At 42.5% G+C, this 22774-nt stretch overlaps 1 protein-coding gene across 12 annotated transcripts in view; it reads right to left on the reverse strand.

Annotated features, from left to right (window-relative positions):
• Positions 1 to 22774, reverse strand: part of LOC126924020 (CUGBP Elav-like family member 4) — a 606431-nt gene that overhangs the window by 163283 nt on the left and 420374 nt on the right. The gene's annotated exons all lie outside the window — the stretch shown is intronic.

Genomic DNA, 22774 nt, shown 5'->3' on the forward strand with positions numbered 1-22774 from the left:
GCAGCCTCGATAATCAACTGCGATGTCGAACTCTGACAAGTTTGACAAAACCTGCTCTTCTAAGAAGTAACATGATTAGTGAAGTTCCTCACACGTTTACAGCTTGGTCGCTGCTATGGAAAACATCAAGAGGCAATGGATTATCCCATCCTATACGCTGGAAAATGTCACTAATTATCAATTTTGCGCTAATTAAGGAACTCGCTATATCCGTCTGTCTAAATTTTTTAATTAATTAATTAATTTAAATTTTCCTCGAATAGAAGTAAAGATGTATTTACTTATCAGATGTCTTTTGGCCTTGAAGAAAGAATGAAAAAGTTAGCCAACTTTTTCGATGAGTAAAATTAATAATATGCAGAATAGGAAAAGGTGACTGAGTTAAGCATTCTTCGAATTTTCAATAGTTTTAAACGATGCTGTCGGACGCACGCCGTTCTTATACTACTCACAAAGTAGTTCGTAACGTCGTTTTTTACGACGTCGTATTTTCGTGTCCTGGTGACACAGCGATGCGTACCGCGGCCTTTTGCCGTATAATACAAAACATATCTTGGGTTCGAAGTAAAGAGCAGAACAAGAGAAAGAGCCGAACACGATATTGCCCCTTTCCTTTATCCAGCAATAAAACAATATCACGTTTAAAAGGACAAATAAATTTATAGCCAATCTCGTCAACGTCCGTTCACGGATTCTCCTAGATCCCTTCCAGGATCCAAAACGTCTCAAGGTTTCACATGATGTTCAATGGATCGACGGAAAGGGAACACAACGAATTGGAAACCGCTCGACGAACACGTAGCATAAAGTCGTAAAACTCGACTTACGACGGCGTCGTAACACCAGCTCCTTCGTCTATTTTTTCTTTTTATAATTGAAGCTATTCTTGCCGGGAATAAAAATTGAGCTTGTAATAAGAGAACCGAGAAAATTGGCCTAACAATCTCACCGACGACTACCACCCGTTCCACCGTTCAACGACGTAAATTTTATTGAAAATATTCAGGCCACTTGATTAACTAGTAAAAAAGAAAAAAAGGAATATACCGGAGACTCCCCAAACGGTCAACGATAAATACAGGCAGGCTCTGCGAGAGAAAATTGTAGGCTCATCTTAACGACACACTAAAGCGTCGTGGCTTAATTTCAGGCTTAATACGACACGGCCAGATGACGCTCCAGTATTTTGTTTTATTCGCGTTATAAGCTCGAGTAAAAGTTTGCATGGTATTAAGGATAAAAGACGCAGAGCAAAAATTGAGAAATTTCGAAATTTTTAATTCGGTATACCATATATTTACATATTATAGGATGTCCTGTTTCGAATATTTCGTACTCGACGAAAATATACGTATATCCAAGTATTAGTCGTCAACCCCTATCAACCATACCGTTTAACTCGGAAGAATTCGGGCCCAAATATTGCGCCTAAATGATGAGGAAAAGAAGCGACGGAAACAAAGCGTCGGAACTTGAAACATAAGATCGTGCGACTGAGTGCGTAGATAGCCACGCCCGTGTTTAAAAAAAAAAAGATACCATTCGATACATTCATGTTTGGGCCCGAGATTAAGACTACGAGTGAGACTCGTGATATTCTGGTTCGGCTCAAAATTCTCATCGCGAATCAAACTCGTAAAAGTATGGCAAGAGGTTAAAAAATAGCAAGTGGAACGAGATAGAAACGATAGTTTTACATCACGTTGACTTCAATACGAAAAAGGTTAATGCGAGAATCGATATTTGTCTCCGGAAGAAGCGGCAAACACGAGAGGAAATGTTGACATTACAAGAAATAATTCGTTTCGTTATAATCCGTTTCTCGTGACTGGTGGTAAAATAAATCTATAACGTGTTTCATTCTCCTACCCTCGGTTTCCTCGTTCCGACCAGTCAACCACCCTCCTGTATTCGCCTTTTTCTACGGCGGATCTTAGTTGTTGGTAGCGTGTCGGTATCTCGGCCCAAGCGCTACACCATCGTTGCTCTAGTGTGGCGATATACAGCATAAAACCGCGAGAGAAATACTATCTTCATTGTCTAAATGGCTGCCGATAAAGCAGCCCGAGTTTACTGCGGACGAGATTGTATTTATCATCAACCAACACTAGCCAACAACGCACACGTTGTGTACCTTACTATCCAGTTATCTAAGATATGTTTTGTCTATCTTCCAAGAAAAATGGATTATGCCTTTTGAGCGTGGCGAAATGAAGGGAAGAATCCACCGTCCTTTCTAATAACGTATCAGACAGTGAAACATGTTATTTATGCGATAACCACGCGATTCGTTCGACGAGGAAATAAACCGATCGTGTCTGATATATTACAATACCTTTTACGATTACCAACAGCTATGGTTGTATAATTTTGTTAAGCAGAAGATTAAAGTCGAGTTTATAACGTTTCGAATTTAATTTATCAGAGAACATTTTGAACCGGAACGAATACACGTTACGCGAACCTTTCAGCCGCGAAAGAGAATACGTGGAAGTTTAATACAATATTTAAAGGGAAAACCTTGGTAAGTGTGGCTCCATTTTCTACTCTTTCGGAGAGAAGGGTGTGGTCACGTGCCGAGGAAAATGCCGGGCACGACCTTCCACCGCCGACCTAAGAAGGATCCTATGCTTGGCTAAGCACAAGCTCCACCGAACCTTTCATTCCACGTACGAGGAATAGATCTGCAAGCTCTATTAAATCGTGATTTGTCGGGGTAACTCGATTTCTGGCCAAAAGTTCAACCGAACGATGAAACTTCCTTTTGCAAGGGTTATACTTTTCCATTTATAACCAACGCTTGCATGTAAACTATAAAATACGAGATCGCATTGCATTAACGCCCAATTTTTCTAAATCGAACAATTTTCATTGAAACGCTTTGTTTGCATGTGTGTTTCACGTGTATTTTATCGATTGTAAATTAATACTTCCACGATATCGTACCTTGAAATATCATGGATGTTGTCATAGATCGAATCCAAGTATCAGGCACTAGGCCAAAGAATAATTCTTCGATATTGTTCGAAATTTAAGGTATTGTTTCGAATTTGCTATATCAATTTCTTGGCGAACAGCCGGATCAATAAGGTCGAATATTCATGAATTCCTAATGATCGTTTTGTTTGTTATCGATTAATTCAAAAATCAATGATAATTGAATTCCGCGTAACATCCACGTGTTGCATTTCTGACGTAACCATTATGTTTCCAAATAGCAGCTTGTTATGCCGCGGCATCGTCACGGTTGACTGCTTTTCATGCAAGTACAGGATAATGTACACTCGACGATGTATTTGTTTCTGCAAGACCGTAACGTTTCGTATACGCGTTATATTTTGCTGTTATTATAAGTTTATATCTCAGCGGACAAAGAGACGTACGCGACGATTTCTTACAAAAGTAAACATCCATAGTAGATAATTGTCAACGTCAGGAAAAATTTTCTGCACAAACTGTACTTTAGCCGGTGACCGGAATAATGCAACGTGAAATTAACGTCGTGTTCTCTGCGGTTTTTTGACGTTTCTATCTTCGTATATATACACGCATGCGTATTATGCCCACAAATAAATGATACCGTAAGATCCGCAAGCAAGAGTGTACGAGCATAATACGGTCTGTTCATCATTCTTTTAACGTATTCCACGCTCGTCGCGACGTAGAAGGCCAAGAGAGGGTGGCATAGTCGTGTCACCAAGGGTTTGGGGAAACTCAGAGGGCACGAAGTAAGAGCAATACTATCGTGACTGCCGCACGATGTTCCTACCGTAGACCTCTTCTTCACCGGCACACATATGCGGCCATACAAATACAGTGAACCGCATGTCCATACACACCGCATACGTGTACACATTTCCTCAGAGTTTGGTCCGTCTCTGTTCGTGTTTACTCTTACCCTGGCCTGTTCTCATCTTCAACCGTCTGCAGGTTCTCTCTATCCTTCATATCTGTCGTCCTCCCTCTCCCTTCCTCTCCCTTTTTCTCCTTCCGTGCTCGTCTCTCCCGATGGAGAGACCGACCCCGACCAAAGAGACGGAGTCACGTCTCCAGACCGGAGTTGTTCTAATTAAATTACTTAAGCGTACGTGTATCCAGGGATGGTTTCGGCCCGGATGCTCCTACGTACAACCGCATGCCACCAACGTTCGAAAGGACGTCTGGGTGCTATGTAGTGTTTCATTCGGGCTTCACAAGTCAACTTACCTTCGAGAGATCCCTCTTACCTTTACATCGATCCCTTTTCCTCTCTCTCCTCTCTGTTTCTGCGCGTCTTTCCCTTAAAATAGGTCTTTACATCATATATCGGAAAGCCACAATTTTGTTTCATCCTCTTGATCGTAGAGCGCGATGGATGATATTCTTCTATTTGGAAAATGTTATTCCGACAGATTTCTTCAGGAAGAAATTAAAATTCCGTCGAGAACATCCAAACAGACACCAGGGATTTACCGGTGACACGTGTCTCAAGTACGAAACCATTATATCTGATGTCAGTTTAAACGTAGAGAGGAGCGATATCCCCTTGGAATACTTATGAAAGAACCCGATTCTAGGATTTATTTTTAACTTCGCTCTTGATTCCGTTTTCATTTTTACGCCATGCCAAATTATTTCACAACAACGAGCATTTATACGAATCTGCATTCAACGAATCAGTTTCAATCTGCAACGCAAAAATTGACTTTTCGTCGGCTCGTTTTTTAACAAATATTCGCATCTTTCCGGTAAACGATGGTGGTGTTGTCCGAAAATGAAAAGGGATTCTTCCAACTGTTTACAGTCTAATGAAAATGCAACACTCTCTCAGATTGCATCTGTCGGCGTAGTTTCATAACCACGGCCTCCACCGTTCAAGGTGAAGAGATTTTTCTCGCCAAAGAAAACAAAAAGGAAGTAACTTAATATCCGCCATCTTGGAACACGCTTACTAGCAGAGAGTGTCTCGGGCAGTCTTATCATACCGGTTGCTGCCCTTTTCTTCTTTGTCTAGAGCAACGTCGACGACATGGTGACAGGTAGAGGGTTACGGACACGGGGATTTCATGTGCTCCCTCTTGCTCCTGCACCCTCTCTTTTCCCATAGCATCGACAAAGGATTTGTCGATCTCCGTTACTGGAAAGGTGAATGAACAGTGAAACCATGAAACGGTACTATCATATTATATGAGAGACATTGTTCAGTGGTCAGTGTAGCGAGAGTTCCGGAAGGGGATGGAGAAACCGATCCCTTGCATCAGGTAATATTCTTGTTCGGTGTGTGAGAGAGAGGGAGAGAGAATATATAAGCTTATTTCTATGTTCAAACGTTGAGTTTCTCGATAGATCAAATCTATTCTATTATCAGAAATTGTACGAGTTTTACGTGCTATAGATACATTTTACTTAAAAAAAAACATCGGTAACGTTCTATTTAATTTTTTGATTCGTCAGAGTAAATTAAATTAAATTGGCAATTTCGGTAATTTGTTTTTGTCGGTTGGTGGTATCAAATTTGCCTACGAGTCTATTGCAGGAGTCTGGTTATATACTAGGGACAAGAAATTTCGATCTCACTTTACACAATACGTGCCTTGATTTCCCTCTCGCGTAAGGAGGCTCCTCCTTGCTGGAACGTTAAACACATACTGTAAACGTACAGTGTTCCTGTGATAATGGGAAAAACACTTAGAATTTGTTATGTAGGGTAAACTAAAGGTGGCTCGTACGAGTCACTTGCCAAAAGATTACTTGGTTTTGTGACAAGAGTCGAAATTCATTGACCGGTGTTGGCTCGAAAGCACTCGTCGGGCTTGTGCAAAATTAATGTCAGCTATAAGAGCTATGGATCGGTAATCAATAGCGATGCGTTATTGAATTTTTCATTTCTACGTTGGATGACGTAAGAAGTAGATAATTTTCGTGAGATGTAGCCATTAACTTGGTGACTGGGAAATTGGTCCGCTCAAGATAGTAGGCAGTTGCACGAAGCGTACCGGTGTACCTCCGCCGCGAACGTGCAGCCAATTACCGGTACCCGGGCATGAAATAACTGCATTATCTCTGTGGAAGCGGCTGCTACTACCCTCCACGATCCGCCGCTGCCAAAGTACACCGACCTACGCTGCCCTCTACCTACCTCCTACCTCGTCTCGTCGTCCATTCTACTTCTAACTCGGCGTTTCCTTCGATTTCTCACTCCCTCTTCGAACTCCGTCGAAATTATGTTGCCTGAAATTTCGATAAAACGGGATTTGGTTCGAGCTGGCATTAGATTGAATTTGTCGAATTATAGTTCTCGAGGACAGAAAGAAACTTTTCGGATGGAAGATCGTTTGGCTCGGGGATTCGAGCCGATCTATGTACGCCGCGCTGCCCGTACACGAGCACATCTTCTCCTCTCTTTAAAATCCCTTTTCTCTCTTTTTCTCTATACTTTCCCCTTAAACCTTTCCCTGTTTGCTCTCTGCTTGTCCTGACGGTCTCTTTGTTCTCCGGGTACCTCTGAACCGGATAGAGATTCCTTCCCAGAGGGATTTCCTGACATACTACCTAGGAAACTCCGTCTACTTTCCTAGCGACAGTCTTTCTAAATCGTGGTCAACCAAGTTCATGTAAAATGACGGAGGTTAAGGCAATACAGCGTTTCTGGGAATTCGCTATCGTGGAAGACGAAATTGCTTTCACACGATTGTCAGATTCCAGACCTTTTCACCGTGGTACTTTGCAATATCGTAACATTAAAACGTTCATCTAAAAAGAATCGGAATAGTTTCCTTCAAACTTGTTGGGCTTATGGTCAACCTTAATATTTTTATAACGATTGATTGAACGTCTTAAAGAGTCAGTTATCGGATCGCGTAGAAAGACATCGATTACTTTAATGGACACGCGTAAATGTATAATTAAACCTTGAGAAAAAGAGAAGCTCTAGTAAAAGTGGAGACTACGAGAGTGCTCGACAGGAAGAAAAAGTGTTAAATTTCATTTAAAGCAACGATAATTGCTCGACATAATACCGGTCGATGTTCCGGTGAATTGCTTCACGATTATCGTTCACTCACGACAAGTTTTACACACCATTACCTTTTCGATTGAATAACAGAGCGAGTTCGCGTGGTAAGTTCATTTAGCGTTATCATCGTGCGAAAAAAAAAAAAAGGAGAATACACGGATGACAGAGCATTCTCGCATTCCTCGCTCGTAAATGATGTCAAATAACTTTCGAGCGAATGAAGGAACGAATGGTCGATTCGGAGCAGAGGAAAGTAAATAAAAGGCCATTCCGATTGGGCGATCAATTACATCGAGTCTGCATTATTCATGGGGAGTTGGGGCAGGCCGCAGAAAGCTCTACTTCCTCTTCCCCTCGTCCTTGAATCAAACTAACCGAGAGTAAAAGAGAGAGAGAGAGAGAGAGAGAGAGAGAGGGAGAGAGGGAGAGAGAGCACCGCTAAGAGATGGAGAATGTATATTTGCATCAGCAATCACTGCGCTGCTATGGCTATCATTCCAGGGTTTCTATTTTGAATAGTTGCAGCTTTATTCCGAATAGTTTGAAAAATTCACCGATGAATAAACCATTCGATTGTTCTTCGTGCCTTTCGAATATGGGTTTCGCGCGCGAGTAAACGGAGAAAGAAGACGTCCAATGATTTTTGAATTACATAGATATTTGACGATCATCGGTTCATCTTAGTAATCTTCCCTCAGAGTTTTAATGGATACATAATAGTATAGATTCGATAACATAGATAACATAGATAGATACATATATATATATACCGGTAAACACACGCAAAATTTTAAGACAAGATTCAATGAACTTGTGAAATTTATTCCTTAAAGGAATCATAAATTATTTTCTATTGCAAAGTATTTATAGATAATTCGAGACTCAAGATTATAGAGTATTTTAATAACTTTATATCGAGCAGTTCAGGTGCAAAATTAATTTTCACGTAATCCCAAAGGATAAGATATTACCATAAAATGCCAAAGCTTTAATTCTTTAAAACAGAACGATATATAATACGTAGTTACGTCTTCGATATTATTCATCCCAGTTATTGAGCTCGGCTGTATTCTCCTTTCTCAGCCCCGTAGTTCCTCCGGATATTGTTCGTCGTCAATATTGGAATTCCGCGTTATATCTTCGCGCCATCGTTCCACTTTATATAACATTCAAATAAGGAAATTATCGCAGTTGCCGTACCTCCTTGGTAGATGGTATTGAAAATTTATAGAACGTGAAAGGGATTACAGAAAATTATTCGAGATATGCCCAAAGATTTTCAAATAATTCATTTCATGATTTCTGCTTTGAGAAAGCGAATACCCGGAATTTTAATGCCTCCTAACTATAACAACTACGTATTCTTTTCATTTTTTTATTTAGTTTTTATAGAATATCACATTCTGCTCGATGAATACATCTTGCTATTTCCTATCTATTAATTAGTATCGCGTTTATAAAATACAACGAGAAACGATCATTAAAAATTCCAAAATCTGAAATAACAGAGGTTCCATTGAAAGAAGAGGGCACAAAGAAAACTACGCGGGATACGGAATAACGAATATGATTTTCAAAATCTCACGTCCGCGTCGAGCCTGATGACGTTTCGATTCGATTTGTATATGTAGAAACGGTTAACGGCGAGGGATATGATTCCACGTCGACGAAAATTGTTACACCGACAGAGGAGGCAACGTGAAATTGAAGTCGAAATAACGTAGAAATCTCCATGCTGGAGTCCGTAGGGGGTGGACGACATCTTCATGCTCGGATGCTCTCTCGGTACGCTCCGACGAATCGGTAGCATTCGACTGCCGCAAAAGCGAACTCAGTCCGAGTACGTCATCCGGTAATCAAAGTGGACTCGACCTCGTCCTCCAACGTGACGGATATATAAGTATATCAAAGCAGTGGTTTGGTCACCGTTTCAACCGCTCTTCGTTTCTCCCTCCTTCTTTTCCGGCTCTTTCGCCATTCCCCTCTCTTTCACCGTGTTATTACGTTTCTCCACATCTTTGAAGGTGCCGTCGAGCAGAAATTATGAGTCTCTGTATACTATGGGTTCGCTCGACTACTTTCTGCTCGAATTAAGTACGGGCAAAGGATCGGTCGAGCGATCGAACACAAATGCAAAAGCCTGGTTGTACGTTGACGGTCCTCGAGGGTTCTCTAGTTGACCCCGACAGCTAAAAGACCGACGACGTTGAAGTTTTGACATTACATTCCTGCGGGTCCTGCGCATCGTGCTAGAAACTTGCGTTCCTTTTACAGCGACCTCTTCATATCGCCGAGAATTATATTTATTATGAGAATGACGAAGATATTTCTAGCCTCGAATCAAATCGACTTACGTGTATTTCGTATGAAATAACGACGTATCTCGCGGGAAAAGGATCCACGAAGCAATACGATGAATTAAGGCGACATTTGATTGAAACATAGCGGCTTCCATGAAATATGAAATATACAGTTCTCGCTTACGATAACGGCATCTTAAAGACATTAACTAAGATTTCGGAATTATCGCTTATACCCTGTTCACGAATATAAATCAGACAGAAAAAAGTGCATGACATCGTCGAACCGCTACGGATCAAACAAGTAGAAGATATCGGCGACTAGTCAGACGCTACGTTGCATCGTACATCTACTTACGAGTCCTTTTACAAGACCATCGAACAACTTTCGGAAGTTGAACTTTAATCGTGGCGATAGATTCGAAAGCTGTTCGAACGGAAGGGAAATTTTCCAAGTCGAGCGGCACGACAAGACTGATTTTCTAGTTGGACGTGTTGGCGAAATTTCGGAAAATATCCGGACGCTCGGATATCGACACAAGGGTTCGTTGATGGTGTTACCGTTACCGCACAGCTATTCACAACACTTGGAAAGGACTCGATTCGAAGCGGCGCGCTTTGCGGCTGCATCGCCAATGCGTCGAGGCGTGGCGAGGTTAGTTTAGTTGGAAACATGCCTGGGCGAGCATAGTAAACACGCGCAACTGACACTGGAGGGACGGCCTCACGACGGAGGCGTATACCCACGTACATATAGATATACGTCTGCATATATACGTGTCCATCTTCGCTAGCGATACATACAGGCGTACGTTGCTACATAGTCCAATATCGCCCAGGTTCGTATACATATACGGTTCGTAGGAACCAGCCGAAGAGGGGTCGAATATCTCGGCCGTCGGAGATCGACGTGGACAAACAGACGTGCCGACGTCCACGGGGATACGGAAAACACGACGGCGTCGGCATAGGCGGCGCCGTGAAACGAGAAATCCGCGTATACCCTCCGGCCAGGTTTTCGATTGTCCGGTCTGCAGCCTTCGCTCGTATCACGATGGAAATCGATCTGCCGGGACGAAAGCTATCGGAGGCAGGCACAGAGCCCCCCGTCATGAAAATACGACAGGCTTTTCCTCGTCGAACTGGCGCGCGATACATTCGATACCCCTCGATCGTGCGTGCGTATACTCTTGATACGCATAGCAGTATCGAATTGGAAACGATCGCTCGCTCGTTTCTCAGTGAAAGGAGAGGTTTACGTGCACCACAGAGCGGCTTTGCAACGGATTCGTTTGACACAGGATGCATTTCCGAAGGACGAACGGATCGCCGCGATTCAATACCGCTGAAAATATGATCTTAATGCATTTAGCACTTTGTATTCGTACGGGCAAAATATTTCCTATAAAATATGAACGAATTCTGTAGGTACAAACGCGCAAGGATATCGATGACGTGAATCTGTAAGCGAAGTCGTCCGTAGGTGTCTGAAAGGTGACGCGAAGAATTTTAAAGGTAAATAGTCCAACAGTAGCGGAACGAGAACGTTTCGCGAGAATGTTTTCATCGAAATTCGAAATTCTTCTAGAAATCTATCCGATGAAAAAGAAATTTATACCCGTGATTGGATCGATTTGATTTTTTGACTTTTATGACGGACACTTTACGTACGATCGAGCATACCATACGTACACACTTGTATTAATTATATACTATTTACATGTTATTTAAAAAGATAGCATCCACGAGAAAAGCAGGATGCACGAAAAACATTAGTATATAGTAAATGACAGATAGTGGAATCATATTATACTCTAGACTCTAGACCTAGACCGTAACTGTACGTGACATGACAGTCGATATGACAAGCGCTTTAACCCCAATCGTTGCATTTACTCTATGCCATAAATAATTTACTCGTTTCGAGAGAACCGGTGCAAGCCGATCGTAAAGCGTTAATGTCTGCTTAATCCGCTAGCAGAAATCCGCATCCATTTTGTTTGCCGAGCAGATACGCGTTGGCGCATCATCGTTAGAAGGTCGTTCAAATTGGCCCGACGGCCTCGACTTTATGATCGATCGTTGTTGTCGTTATTATTACAGCACCGCGTACAACCCCCGGTACATCTATCGATGAGCGCAACGGTGCGGAGAGTCATCGTTGAGCGGAACGAAGCGATAAACGACAAGCAAGAGCCGTTTATGTCGTTCCTTTCGAGCGATTTCATGCGTTACGTGTCCTACCGACACTAGGTAGATCTTACTTTTATGTCGTGCAATACGCTCACGCTTCACGACGGTACGACGTATCAGCAACGTCTCGACGTACCCTTATATGCCCCGATCTTTCCTGTTCTCTCCTGTATCATCCTCTTCTCCGTTCTTGGTGCTGCCATTCCCTCGTCCTTTCGATCTTTCCGTAGACCGTAGATGCCCACCCATGCTATTTCTGCACACGACCGTTCTACGCTGTAAACGTACGTTTATATAGGTCTCGAACTGCCGGACAGTGTGTCGCTTGATTGCGCGTGCATCCATTTTGCCGTACGTAGCCGTAAAACGTTTACGCGTTGGATCGAAGTTCGCAATACATCCGCTAATTTCTTGACATCGAGATCCTTCGTTCCTCGCCCAAGAACAACCTACTATACTATGCAAATATCGGTTCAGTTGGCTCACCGGCTTGCTCGCAACGCAAAAGCTGTTTCGCTTAAACGAGATTTCCGCGTAAAATATTCCATAGATCTCCTTCTCTACCGATGATAGAAATCACAGGTTTTCGTTAAAATCGCCGAATAACCTGCCGATTATTTATCGAAACGATAACTTTCGCAAATATACATTTCATCGAGTCGCTTCGTCCGTGACGTATTTTATTCTCCGAAGCGTTTCTCGTGGTAGTTGGCTGAAAGAAGCGTGTAACGATTCGATATTTTGTAATAGTATTCGCTCGATCGTGAATTTTGCGGCTGTGTTTCACGTTAAAGTGTCCGCCGATAGATACAGCTGCAATGGTCGACTGGTACGTAATGGCAACCGATGATATCACGGTTAAACCATCGTGCGGCTAATTTTCTCTTTGTTTCCACGGAAATATCGAATTCGTACGTAATCGCGTTTTCAGCCGCTGGTCAGAGTGAACCAATTCGACCAGAACTATCCAGCAGCAGATTTCGTGTAATAATAACTGCGAGTACCCATGAACGTTATTACGCAAGTTCTATAAGTATGATGCGTCAAAACTGTTTATTCCGAAATTCCGAGCATTACAGTGAAATAGAGAAATTCGGTTGCGTATTACACAATTTCTCATCTCGTCCTGGAAAAAGGCCAGGGGCATCGCGCGGAATGTTGGTTCCGAAACGCCCACCGAGTTCTCCGGCGTCCGTGTAACGAGTACAAGGAGGGCGTATCCTCTCTCGGAAAATATGTTTGCCGTGGGCTACTAGTTTTAATTAAATCCGCGCTTTCTGCCGTCCAGGTATGCCAGTTGTATAACCAAGACGATTAGCCGACGTTTTCAGCGTCTCGGCGTTCGCGCGACGCGTCGCGCGTTTTAAACTACCCCTGTCCGAAAGCTAGATACCCACCTATGTATATAAATTTTCATTTCCATTCGTGCTATCGTAAATGACATCGTTTAATCTCGCATAAACGGTACAGCTGGAGTATTGCAAATTGAACCGACGTACGTAATTTTATTAATTTTGCATTGTTATCTATATGTCGATCGAGTACTTCTTTAAACGATAAAATATTTATCAGACTTTATTAAAAACTCGAAGGGATTTCTTTAAAAAATTCCATCTAAGATCGATATTTGAATAACTTTTTAGTTTCTATAAAATTTTCGTAAGAAAATATCCGCGATCTCGTGGTGATAGTACGTTGCTTCTATTTAGACACGGTTGTGCTGGCAGGCAAAGTGTGTGCACCAGCGGTGGATTGTGCAACGACGGCTTCCTTATTTGGCGTGAAACTGACGCAAAAGCCCGTAGTCATCCGACATCACGGTCGAGCGGTTATGGTTCGGTCCCGTAGTGTCTTGTGGCGGGTTTACGCCACGTCGTCTGCCGGTGGAAACATATTCGCTTTGGCCATGGTTTAAGACGGGTCGAAGGTCTCTCGGGCAAAGCTTCTGAATAGAGTTACCTAACGGTGCGCAGGGGGGCAACAAGCTGCTGTACTTGGTATATGTACGTATAGGTACATATTCCCCGGTAGCCGTACGAAATCTTGGATATGTACCAATCGTTGAGATGGTCTCGTAGTGGTAAGCCTGTGTAATGTTTGCCGGATGAGCGGCTTTCATCGGCATCTGTTTACCGGACGAACGGCTCCTTCCTTGCCGATAACTCTCTCCGTCTCTCTTTCTCCCTCGTGCTTCCGTTGTCTTTTTGCATTTCTCTCTACCTTTACTTTACTTTCCTGCGCTCGCCTTCGTTCATCCGAGCTTTGTTCGGTAAACGCTACCGCGGCGCGTTTCAAAAACAGAGAAAAAAAAAAAAGGAAAAATGGAACGAGAAAAGGAGAGAATACCTCCGATCGTGCTACTCGTTTCTTTTCGCGAAAGTCGAATAACTTTTCATAGCATAAACTACGTTCAACTTTCCCATTGTCGAACGTTTCATTTTTAAATTCTTAATATAAAGTTAAACACGAATTTTCCCGGCGGTTTCTTTTAACTTCGACTCTTTCTCGCAGCTGTTTAAACATCGAAACTTGCAGGAAAAATACCGTTCCAGCCGCCGAGGCTACATCCACGCATGAGAAAAATAATTTGTAAAATAAACTCCGCGGAATGCGTTGGCACGTGTGCGGACAACGAAATATTCGCAGCTCGTTCCGCCGCAATGTGTTTCGAAAAAAAATGAAACCACGGTCCGTAAAATTTCACCTTGATTCGAGCCTTGCAGCGGCTGCCACCATCCTGGTTATGTTCAAACAGGGCTCTGAAGAAATAAGGGCGGGGGGGGGAGGTGATATAGAGGGGGTAGGACCGGTGCATAGTCGACGGCACGTTCGCCTTAAAAATTACCGGCGATATTTCAGACGCGGTAATACGCGGAGTTTAACTACACCCACCAAATAACAAGAGCAAGACGAATGAAGTACTTTGCCTTACATAATTCATTCTCCAGTTTCTATATACCTTGTAGAACGGCCGTATTTTCTATGCGCCGCCAGACTGCCTAATCATACGCGTTGAATGTTAAATGTCCACGTTCCTCGCACTCGCTGAGCTTTGAGGGAGCTCAAGTATTTCGTCGGTCTTTTGTACGTTACGTCCTGCAATCGTGGAATTTTACCTCCATTTCATTATCTCCCTCATCTTTGAATTTCATAGAATTTACCGACACCGGAATTTTATCATAAATCATTTTTCGCTCGCAAGCTTCGAATACAAATGCGAGGAACGTCAATTTAAAAGGCAGTTTGCCGGATCGTGATAAATGTTTGAATTTCTCTGTAATCTTTCGAGTTGAAAAAGGAGAAACGTAACGTAATATAGCGCCACAATCTTTTCTTTATTTCTATCTGTCGATTTAAAACATTGAAATTTATCCGAGATGAGTTGATTTTCGAAAGATTTCTTATTTACGCTTTGTGCCGTGTATTTCCATTTACACCTACCATTATGAGAACAGACACTCTTTCGCGCGAAAGATAAAAGAAATTTCATGAATCGTACTTCGATCGACGATAAAGCTACGGTTTAGATCTTATCTGTAACGACCTACCTAATTTTCAGTATCAATTTCCACAAATTTCCAGTGTTTACGCAACGATAAACAGTTTAATAATACTATAAGACAATAGGGATTATTTATTGTCCGTTGAAATATTAAAATGATTCGGGACAATTCGTTTGATCGCTCCTAGAGTGAAAGATCAATTCGTCGGATTAATGGAGTCCATTAAAGCCTTCTCGGTGGATTACCGTGATACAAAGTGTCCCGCAGGAAACCCGATTGAATAAAATGAATAGAACAGATTCTAATGACCCAGAAAAAGAAAAAAATCGGTCGTCTCACTCGAAGCGCTAAATCGATGAAAATAATTCGAGTGGGTACTTCTTCCGTAACGCCAAGGGCTACAGGAGGTAAGTAATGGCTTCTGTCGTGGCTGTTTAAGCGGTACAGCTTCGTGGCTGAGATTGGAGATGGCTCACCCTCCACCGGATACAAACTATTGCATCGCATCGTCCGCCTCAGGATGTCCGATCGAGTTATCGTCTGGTACCCTCCTCCGTGCCTTCTTCATCTAGGAACGCGAACGTATCCGCAGGCTACAAACCACCCCTTGTACTAGGCTATTCGCTTTCAACCTCGTCCCCTCACCTTTTCTCCGACCGCTCGCCTTCCTCTGCATCCAATACCCCAGTCCCTCTCCTAACCGAACCTTCCATCCGGTATCAGAATAATTCGCATTTATTTGTTGTGCATCGGCGACCACCGTCTCCAGTCGCTATAATGAAATGTCATCGTATGTAATAAGCCACTGGCGTATTTTTATATAGACGGAATGAGATTTTTATTGCGATGCTTGGCGAACGTTAGCCGAGATCGCAAAACTGCCTAGTCTTTAAGAACGAATAACGTGTCACTGAAATCCTCTTCAAATCGTTATCGATATCGATCGTGCTTTTATTCTACAGAAGTGTAAATCGACCGAGAATATGCTTCGGTTTCGACCAGAAGCCTAGCTGTTACGAAAGTATCGTTGTACCGACAAATATATGTATTCGCTTCCTAATTCCATCGTCGGTAAAAGTATTTTGCCGATAACAATTCGACCGAAGTAAATATCATTTAGACGCAATACTTTAACATTGTACGATATCCAATAAATTTGATATCTCCGTTACAGAGAAACAGGAAAATTGACACTCGCATTACTGCTGCGATCGATCAATTATGGAAAATTATTTAACAAAGTTCCTTAGAGGGTTTCGAAGCTCGAAGAGTTTCTGACTCGTAACGGCGAATAGCTGCGAAAAAACATCATTCGCTCGAGATAGCGGAGTTACACAACGCTATTAGTATGCGTTTAAAATATTTTATATATGCGAGAAAGAATTGCGCGTCTACACGCGCTTTAATAACGACGAACCGGTGAAAGTCGTCGCGAATTAATGCCTGTTGAACGTATTGCCAGGCGGAACGGTTCCGACGGAATCGATCTGTAGATTAAATTTTCATTTACCGTAACGCCTGTGCCTTTGCGTGGTAATGGCGTAAATTCGCCCGCTCGGCTGCATCGCTTGGGTTCATTAAAGCGGGCCAGCTCTCGTTTAATCCCCGCGAACCTACCAAAATCATGTTCGATAAACATTACCGCAACGCAGCGATTTTCTTTGGTGACTGAGTTAAGAACTCTTGGGGGTAGCTCGACTGGTTAGAGAATTTCGCTTTACAAACAACCCCAGATCCTCGAAAATTGCTCGCCTATCGGCCGATGATTACGGCGCGTGTCGTACACCCCTATGAAAACTGGAAGCCGAATATACGTCAGGGTAGCACGAACTTGACGGTTGTTCTTCTGGGGTATTGTTAATCCGCGAAATTTAAAACTTAAATTCGAATTCGATTAAAACGTATGCAAATTACATCTGATAACATATTCGTAAAAATTTCTAAAAAGAAACCATCCGATAGGAACAGTTCTTCGAAATTCCGATCATAAAGGAGCCTTTGGACAGACTATCTCATGTATTCTAGAAATTTATTCAGATGTAATTTCTGGAGTGATCGATAATCTTCTCATTTTCTAGTGCTTACGCGATAAGAAACTAAGATCAATTTTTTTACCGTTAATTCCAAAAGAATCATTTCGTTTTCCATACCGTGGAATGACACAATGGAAGATGGAGTCGAGGGGATGTCAGTGGATTTAATGCTTGGTCCGACCCGCCGCGAATTACCCCGTGGAGATTTATTAAAACCGTAAAGCAGAAGAAACGGCTCTGGCCGAGCGTGATGGCGCTCTTCCCGTTGTTCTCTGTGTTGGAAACTACCAGTGGAAGCTCGTAGAGGAATGGCCAACAAAGAAAAGAGGGCGAGTCTGTGCCTGACGTTAGTGACCATGGGGCATTTTCTTGGTCAAGCTTGTCCAGCCACGCTGGATTAGTTTCCGTTTTCTAACCCAAGACGATGCAACCAGCCAATTAAATCGCCGTTAACCTTTCTCTGCTCCGTTGTTCCAGGTCCCTGCTTGATTCCTTTATCCGTAGAAATGGACCATTGGTATGAGAGCACCACCGTACACGAAGAAAGGAATACGACCAACCTTTGAGACTGTCGAACCAAAGATTATCTTTCCTCTCCTCCTCCTCCTCCTCCTCCTTCTTCTTTTCCAGTTTCACGTACTCCATCTTCTTATCGGCAATCGATTTAATATTAACTCGTCATCATAAAAAATCAAAACGGTATCTCCTACGATTATTGTTTTATGAAGTTTCTACTTTATACTTTGATTTTGCCGTAAATAGTTCGTCATTTGCGATGCCAACCGATTCTTCGAGCGCGATAAAATTCGACTTTCCAAGATCTTTGAATGTCTTTCTCGTTTATCGAGAAGCTAAAAGGCTACATAGACGAAGAAATATCTAGCGAAATCTATAAAGAATGCGATGCACAGGGAAAAGCATCGGCGACATCTGGGAAAATCTCGAGAATCGTGAGGGGGGAAGGTGAAGCATAACCAACCTAGGAGAGAAGCTATCCTAGCGCGATTGCACGAGTTATATGTGGTATGTTTGGTGACGCGACAACTTTTTCGGAGACGTCGATATATTTGTCCCGGTGTGTATTTTGCCCCCCGTCCTAACTCGTTCTCTTTCCGCGCAAAAGTCAAGCAAAGTAAAGGAGTCGCTGGCTGGCAGCCAACCTCGCGATTTCTAGTCGTGAGAACGATGCGCAGCGATGGAGCGTTACAACCCATTGCACACGCCGAATCGTTTCAGTGCCTGGTATACGGAGCCAAGTTCTGCCCACCTACCTATCCCTAATGCCGCAACGTTATTCGACGTACGAGAACGCGAAACTTGTTTCTTCTTACGATAATTATCCTTCCTCATGATCCAGGGGAAAATCGACTATACCGGCTCGGCGTTCTTCTCAGAGACTTTCTCGAAACCACGTACCCGCAACACAAATGTTTCACGTTACTTCGAGGGCATTTTGAAACACGCCAGCGATTAGATCGAGATGCCGGGGGTGAGTAAGTATATACCGAGCCGGGAAATGGAGAAGAAAGTCTCGAATTGTTGGTTGTTGATGCTGGTGAGTCAGATTCTCTTATTCCGGTAGAAAGCACAAACAAAATGTACATTTTACCTGTACCGTGTATATATTGCTCTATCTGAGAATGCAGTATCTTTTATTAAATAAATCGTTGACGTGATTGATGATACTTGACCAAAATCGATAACAGAACGAGAACAAGTATACTTGCCGTATGATATTACATCTACATCGACTACTGTATCGTAAACTGGACGGTTTTATAAATAACAACGATTTTTTTTTTTTTTTTTTTGCTTTGAAAAAAGGACATCCACGTACAATGTTACATTACACCTTCGAGTCTATAACTATTTTACATAGCGAGACCACTAGCTACACTACGTTGTCGTTAGGAACTTAAACATAATCGCAGCTTATTTCGCAAGCCGCTGGGACTAGACCGCAAGATCTTGTAATATGAATGTGTGCCGCGTGCGTGTCCATGCGTGGATTAATTTAGCGTTCCCCAGGGTGTCCCGTATCACCAACAAGTATCGTAAATACGGTTATTTTAAATCTACATCCTGCAAAGGGTAGTAAATTGCGAAATAATTACGCTTGCCTGTACACCCCCGACTCGAAAGGGTCGGTTGTACGAGAAATAGCGAAGGGGTGTAGAGAATATTCTCCATGGTTTCGAGTATACTACACCGTCTCGTATCCCCTCGAGGGAGATACTACTTCGTTTCATAAAGAAAAAAAAAAAGGTAATGGAGTCCATGTCATTCGCTATTCGATCGAAAAGGAAGTCGTATTGCCGTCTTTCTAACGAAGATTCCGTCAAGAAACTTTTCTTCCGTAATAGTACAGGAACCTTTATAACCGCTAATCATAAGTTACAAAAAGATGATTTACGAAGTGTTTTAACAGAAATATTTATGAGATTAATTGAAATATATCGTAGCAAAATAATATGCCTTTGTATATAAATATCATATATTTTAATGCGGCGAATGAGGAAAATTTTAAACTTTTGTCGCAAACAGTAGATAGCTCTATTTTAAGGCAAACAGAGCTATCTACTGACTCGTAATATGTATTCTTTTTTCAATCTTTCATTGGAAATCGCGACCAGCGAAGATTGTACGTGTTTATGTTGGCCGATTTCTCGGTGAATTCGTCGACGATTTGTTTGTGAATACGAAATGCGGGAAAGTCTTACGGAAGAACTTTGTCACGAAGCTTTCACAAGCGAGTTCGTTCCTTTGGTTCGAGTAAGGAGGAAACGGATCGAAGAGATAGCAGGGTTGCGCAAACAGAGAAAGGGAAAAAGGTGGAGGAGAGAAAGAGAGCACACATAACTCCGCCGTGCCTTTCAATTTGCCAGGCAATATTTTCGGTGTACGCCGACTGAGTTCGGTGTTTTATAAGATCGTTACCTAGGTTGCGCTAATCTTCATCCTAGCCGCAAACCTCTGGCAAAGTGCCTGCCAAGAAAATATTGTTCCACTGGTCTTATCTGACTTGTATCTCGACCGATCCTTTGCTAACCGAAGGAAGCTTTCCGCCTGCATTTATAGTGCCGGTTCTAACGATGAGGAATTTCATATTCTCAAAGTGAGAGATTTACTGTATTCCTTGAGAAGCAGGCTGCGATACAGAGAAAACAAGAGGCTGCAAGGACCGCAAAGACAGCTTGAAATGTCCTGTTTCGGAGATATTTTCATAATACCATACAATGCATGTTTGTTATTTATTAAGATAGGAATTACCAAGCGATTCGAATTGAAAACTTAACGCTTCACGAATATATTCTCAAGTTGTAGGAACCGTACGCTTGCTATATTAAATTTTTAACACTTTCTGCGTGGATTGTTTTTTATATTACGTATCAAATATACGTTTTTACTCTTTTCACGAAGAATGTGCGTAGCTGCACCTGTAGGCATGGAATCAGATATATTGTAAATAACTCGAACTCCATTAGTACACATTTAATCATTCGCCTAAAATTTAATTAAACCGCATTTACATTTGATTATGAAATGTGAAACGATACACGAACAGAGAAAAGTACGAGAGAACAAAAAGGAGTAGTGGCAGAGTGTGTGTACATCTATGTACTTGTTATAACGTTATGACAATAACTTTTCATCGTCAATCGATCGCCATAGGTGTGAAAATTTACGATATATGTTGTAATTAGTTAATTTAGCAAATACACGCGTTATGAAATTTTCAAGTAATTCCATATATATATATATATATAACTACATAAGTACATGGAAATTAGATACGTGTAAAAATATCGAAGAGTAGCTAATGCGTAAGTGATAAGTCGTGAATATCTAACACGTAAGGTCACGTGGCGCGGTAAAAAGGCCTATTTTGAATTTCCCGCCCGGATTTAGCTGTTTCACTCCGACAAGGACGATACTTCTTGGTGGGTCGGCACTCGTGCACCATCTCTAGCTTCTTCAGCTATTCTTCTTCCTTTTAGTCTTGTCGATGAGGCGAGTAGGAGGCATACAATTACTTGGAGAATGAAAAGGATGGAGAAAAAGCGGGAGATAGAAAGAAAGTGCGAGAGAGAGAGAGAGAGAGAGAGAGAGAGAGAGAGAGAGAATGGAAAAACTGTAGGCGCAATGGCGCGTTTACACATGGCATTCACTCCATTAATGCGGTACTCGTCGCAGAGTACTATCCTCCCGTATCTTCTTTTTACCTCCTCCCTTTTTTCCACCCTCCTGTGGAGAAAAAGCAAGAGGAGACCGCGCGTGTATAGACTCCTCTGGAATAAACGGCGACGAACTACAAGGACCTTCGCGTTTGTTGATCCGCTTCATCCCTCCGAATCAGTTATATGACCCATGAAAGAAGCCTTTGTTCCATTGGCAATTAATTGCAGCCATAATGAGTTCTCGTAAAACTCGTAAATCCCGATGGGATTAGAGACGGACTCTGTAACGTTGCAGTCCACTTACCAGGCAAGTACGATCGCTTTTGTAATTCCTTGCCAAAGATCCGCCTCCAGCGAATATCTTTATAATTTCCAATAATCGTCGTATGAGGAGAAACTTCTCGATACGCATCGTCCATGCCCGAGAACATGCTACGGTGCAACCGCAGCAGCACGTCGCTTCGAGTTTAATGACCGCGGATATCTCGCAAACATCACGTACCACGAAATACGCGAACGTGACCACAACGTCAAATGATCGCTGGTACACCGTTTCGTTCCTGTTGGAATTCGGCGAGCACAAGTTGAAGCACGAGTCAATGAATCCCACGAACGCGCAAAATCCAAATAAATGTCCTACTCGGTTGCGGACATTGTTTTTCTAAATATTCGAATCGAATTCTATACCATTTTCTATTTGCGTTAATTAAAAAGAAACGTACGTACGTTGTATTATTGTACGTATGTATTATTTCTCTCGGAAGAGAAATACAAATATTTATTTCTTTACCCGAATTTGTTAACTCCGCAAAAATCACTGCGTATCACGTTCCAGCAAAAATAGTTACGCAAAATTTTCAAAAAGAAAAGAAAGAAAAAATAGGGGGAAAAAGAGATTTCGTAGCATCACAACGCGATGTTGTGAAAATAATGAAAACCAGTGGCGTTCCAAGAGGAAAAGTTGAAAAGGAATTCGGTGTTTACGCGGTGCGTTACGTGGAACGCGTTTTCTCTCGTCGCTCCTCTTCGTGGATGCCGCTGACTGCTCGTAAATTATGCAGGATGTATCTTCGTGGAGGTGGAAGGAGAAAGCATTGTGGGTCGTCGACGAAGTGTAAGCATCTGTACAAGTAGGGAGTGCGTAGGCGGAGTCGGGACTCAAAGCTGGCAGCACGCTCGCAGCCGACTTTTTGCACGACCATTGCAACAGTTGGCCCCTTTAAGGCACTACAAGAGCCGCATGCTTGACTACGAGTTCTCCCTTTAACGCGTTTCATAAGCAATTACTCGGCTCGCCGTCGTTACTCATAGTTGTTTAGGAGGTAGGGTTGTTGGCGCAGCAACAGGCCTGTTTGATACGTTAAACGCTCGTGTATTATACCAAAACGAACGCAAGCTGATCGAGCGCCCGCCGTTCGTCGAGCTACGATATTTTATCAGCAACAGATAGATTTTGATAAAATCGTTGAAATGGCGGATTCAGTTTGCCTCGCGACGCTGCAACAGTTTGCCCTTTTAAGAGGATCTAAGGGAAGATATGGCCCTCGTTCGTTCGGTAACTTTCACGAGCGAC

This window comes from Bombus affinis, chromosome 14, assembly GCF_024516045.1.
Source record: "Bombus affinis isolate iyBomAffi1 chromosome 14, iyBomAffi1.2, whole genome shotgun sequence".
NCBI lineage: Eukaryota > Metazoa > Arthropoda > Insecta > Hymenoptera > Apidae > Bombus > Bombus affinis.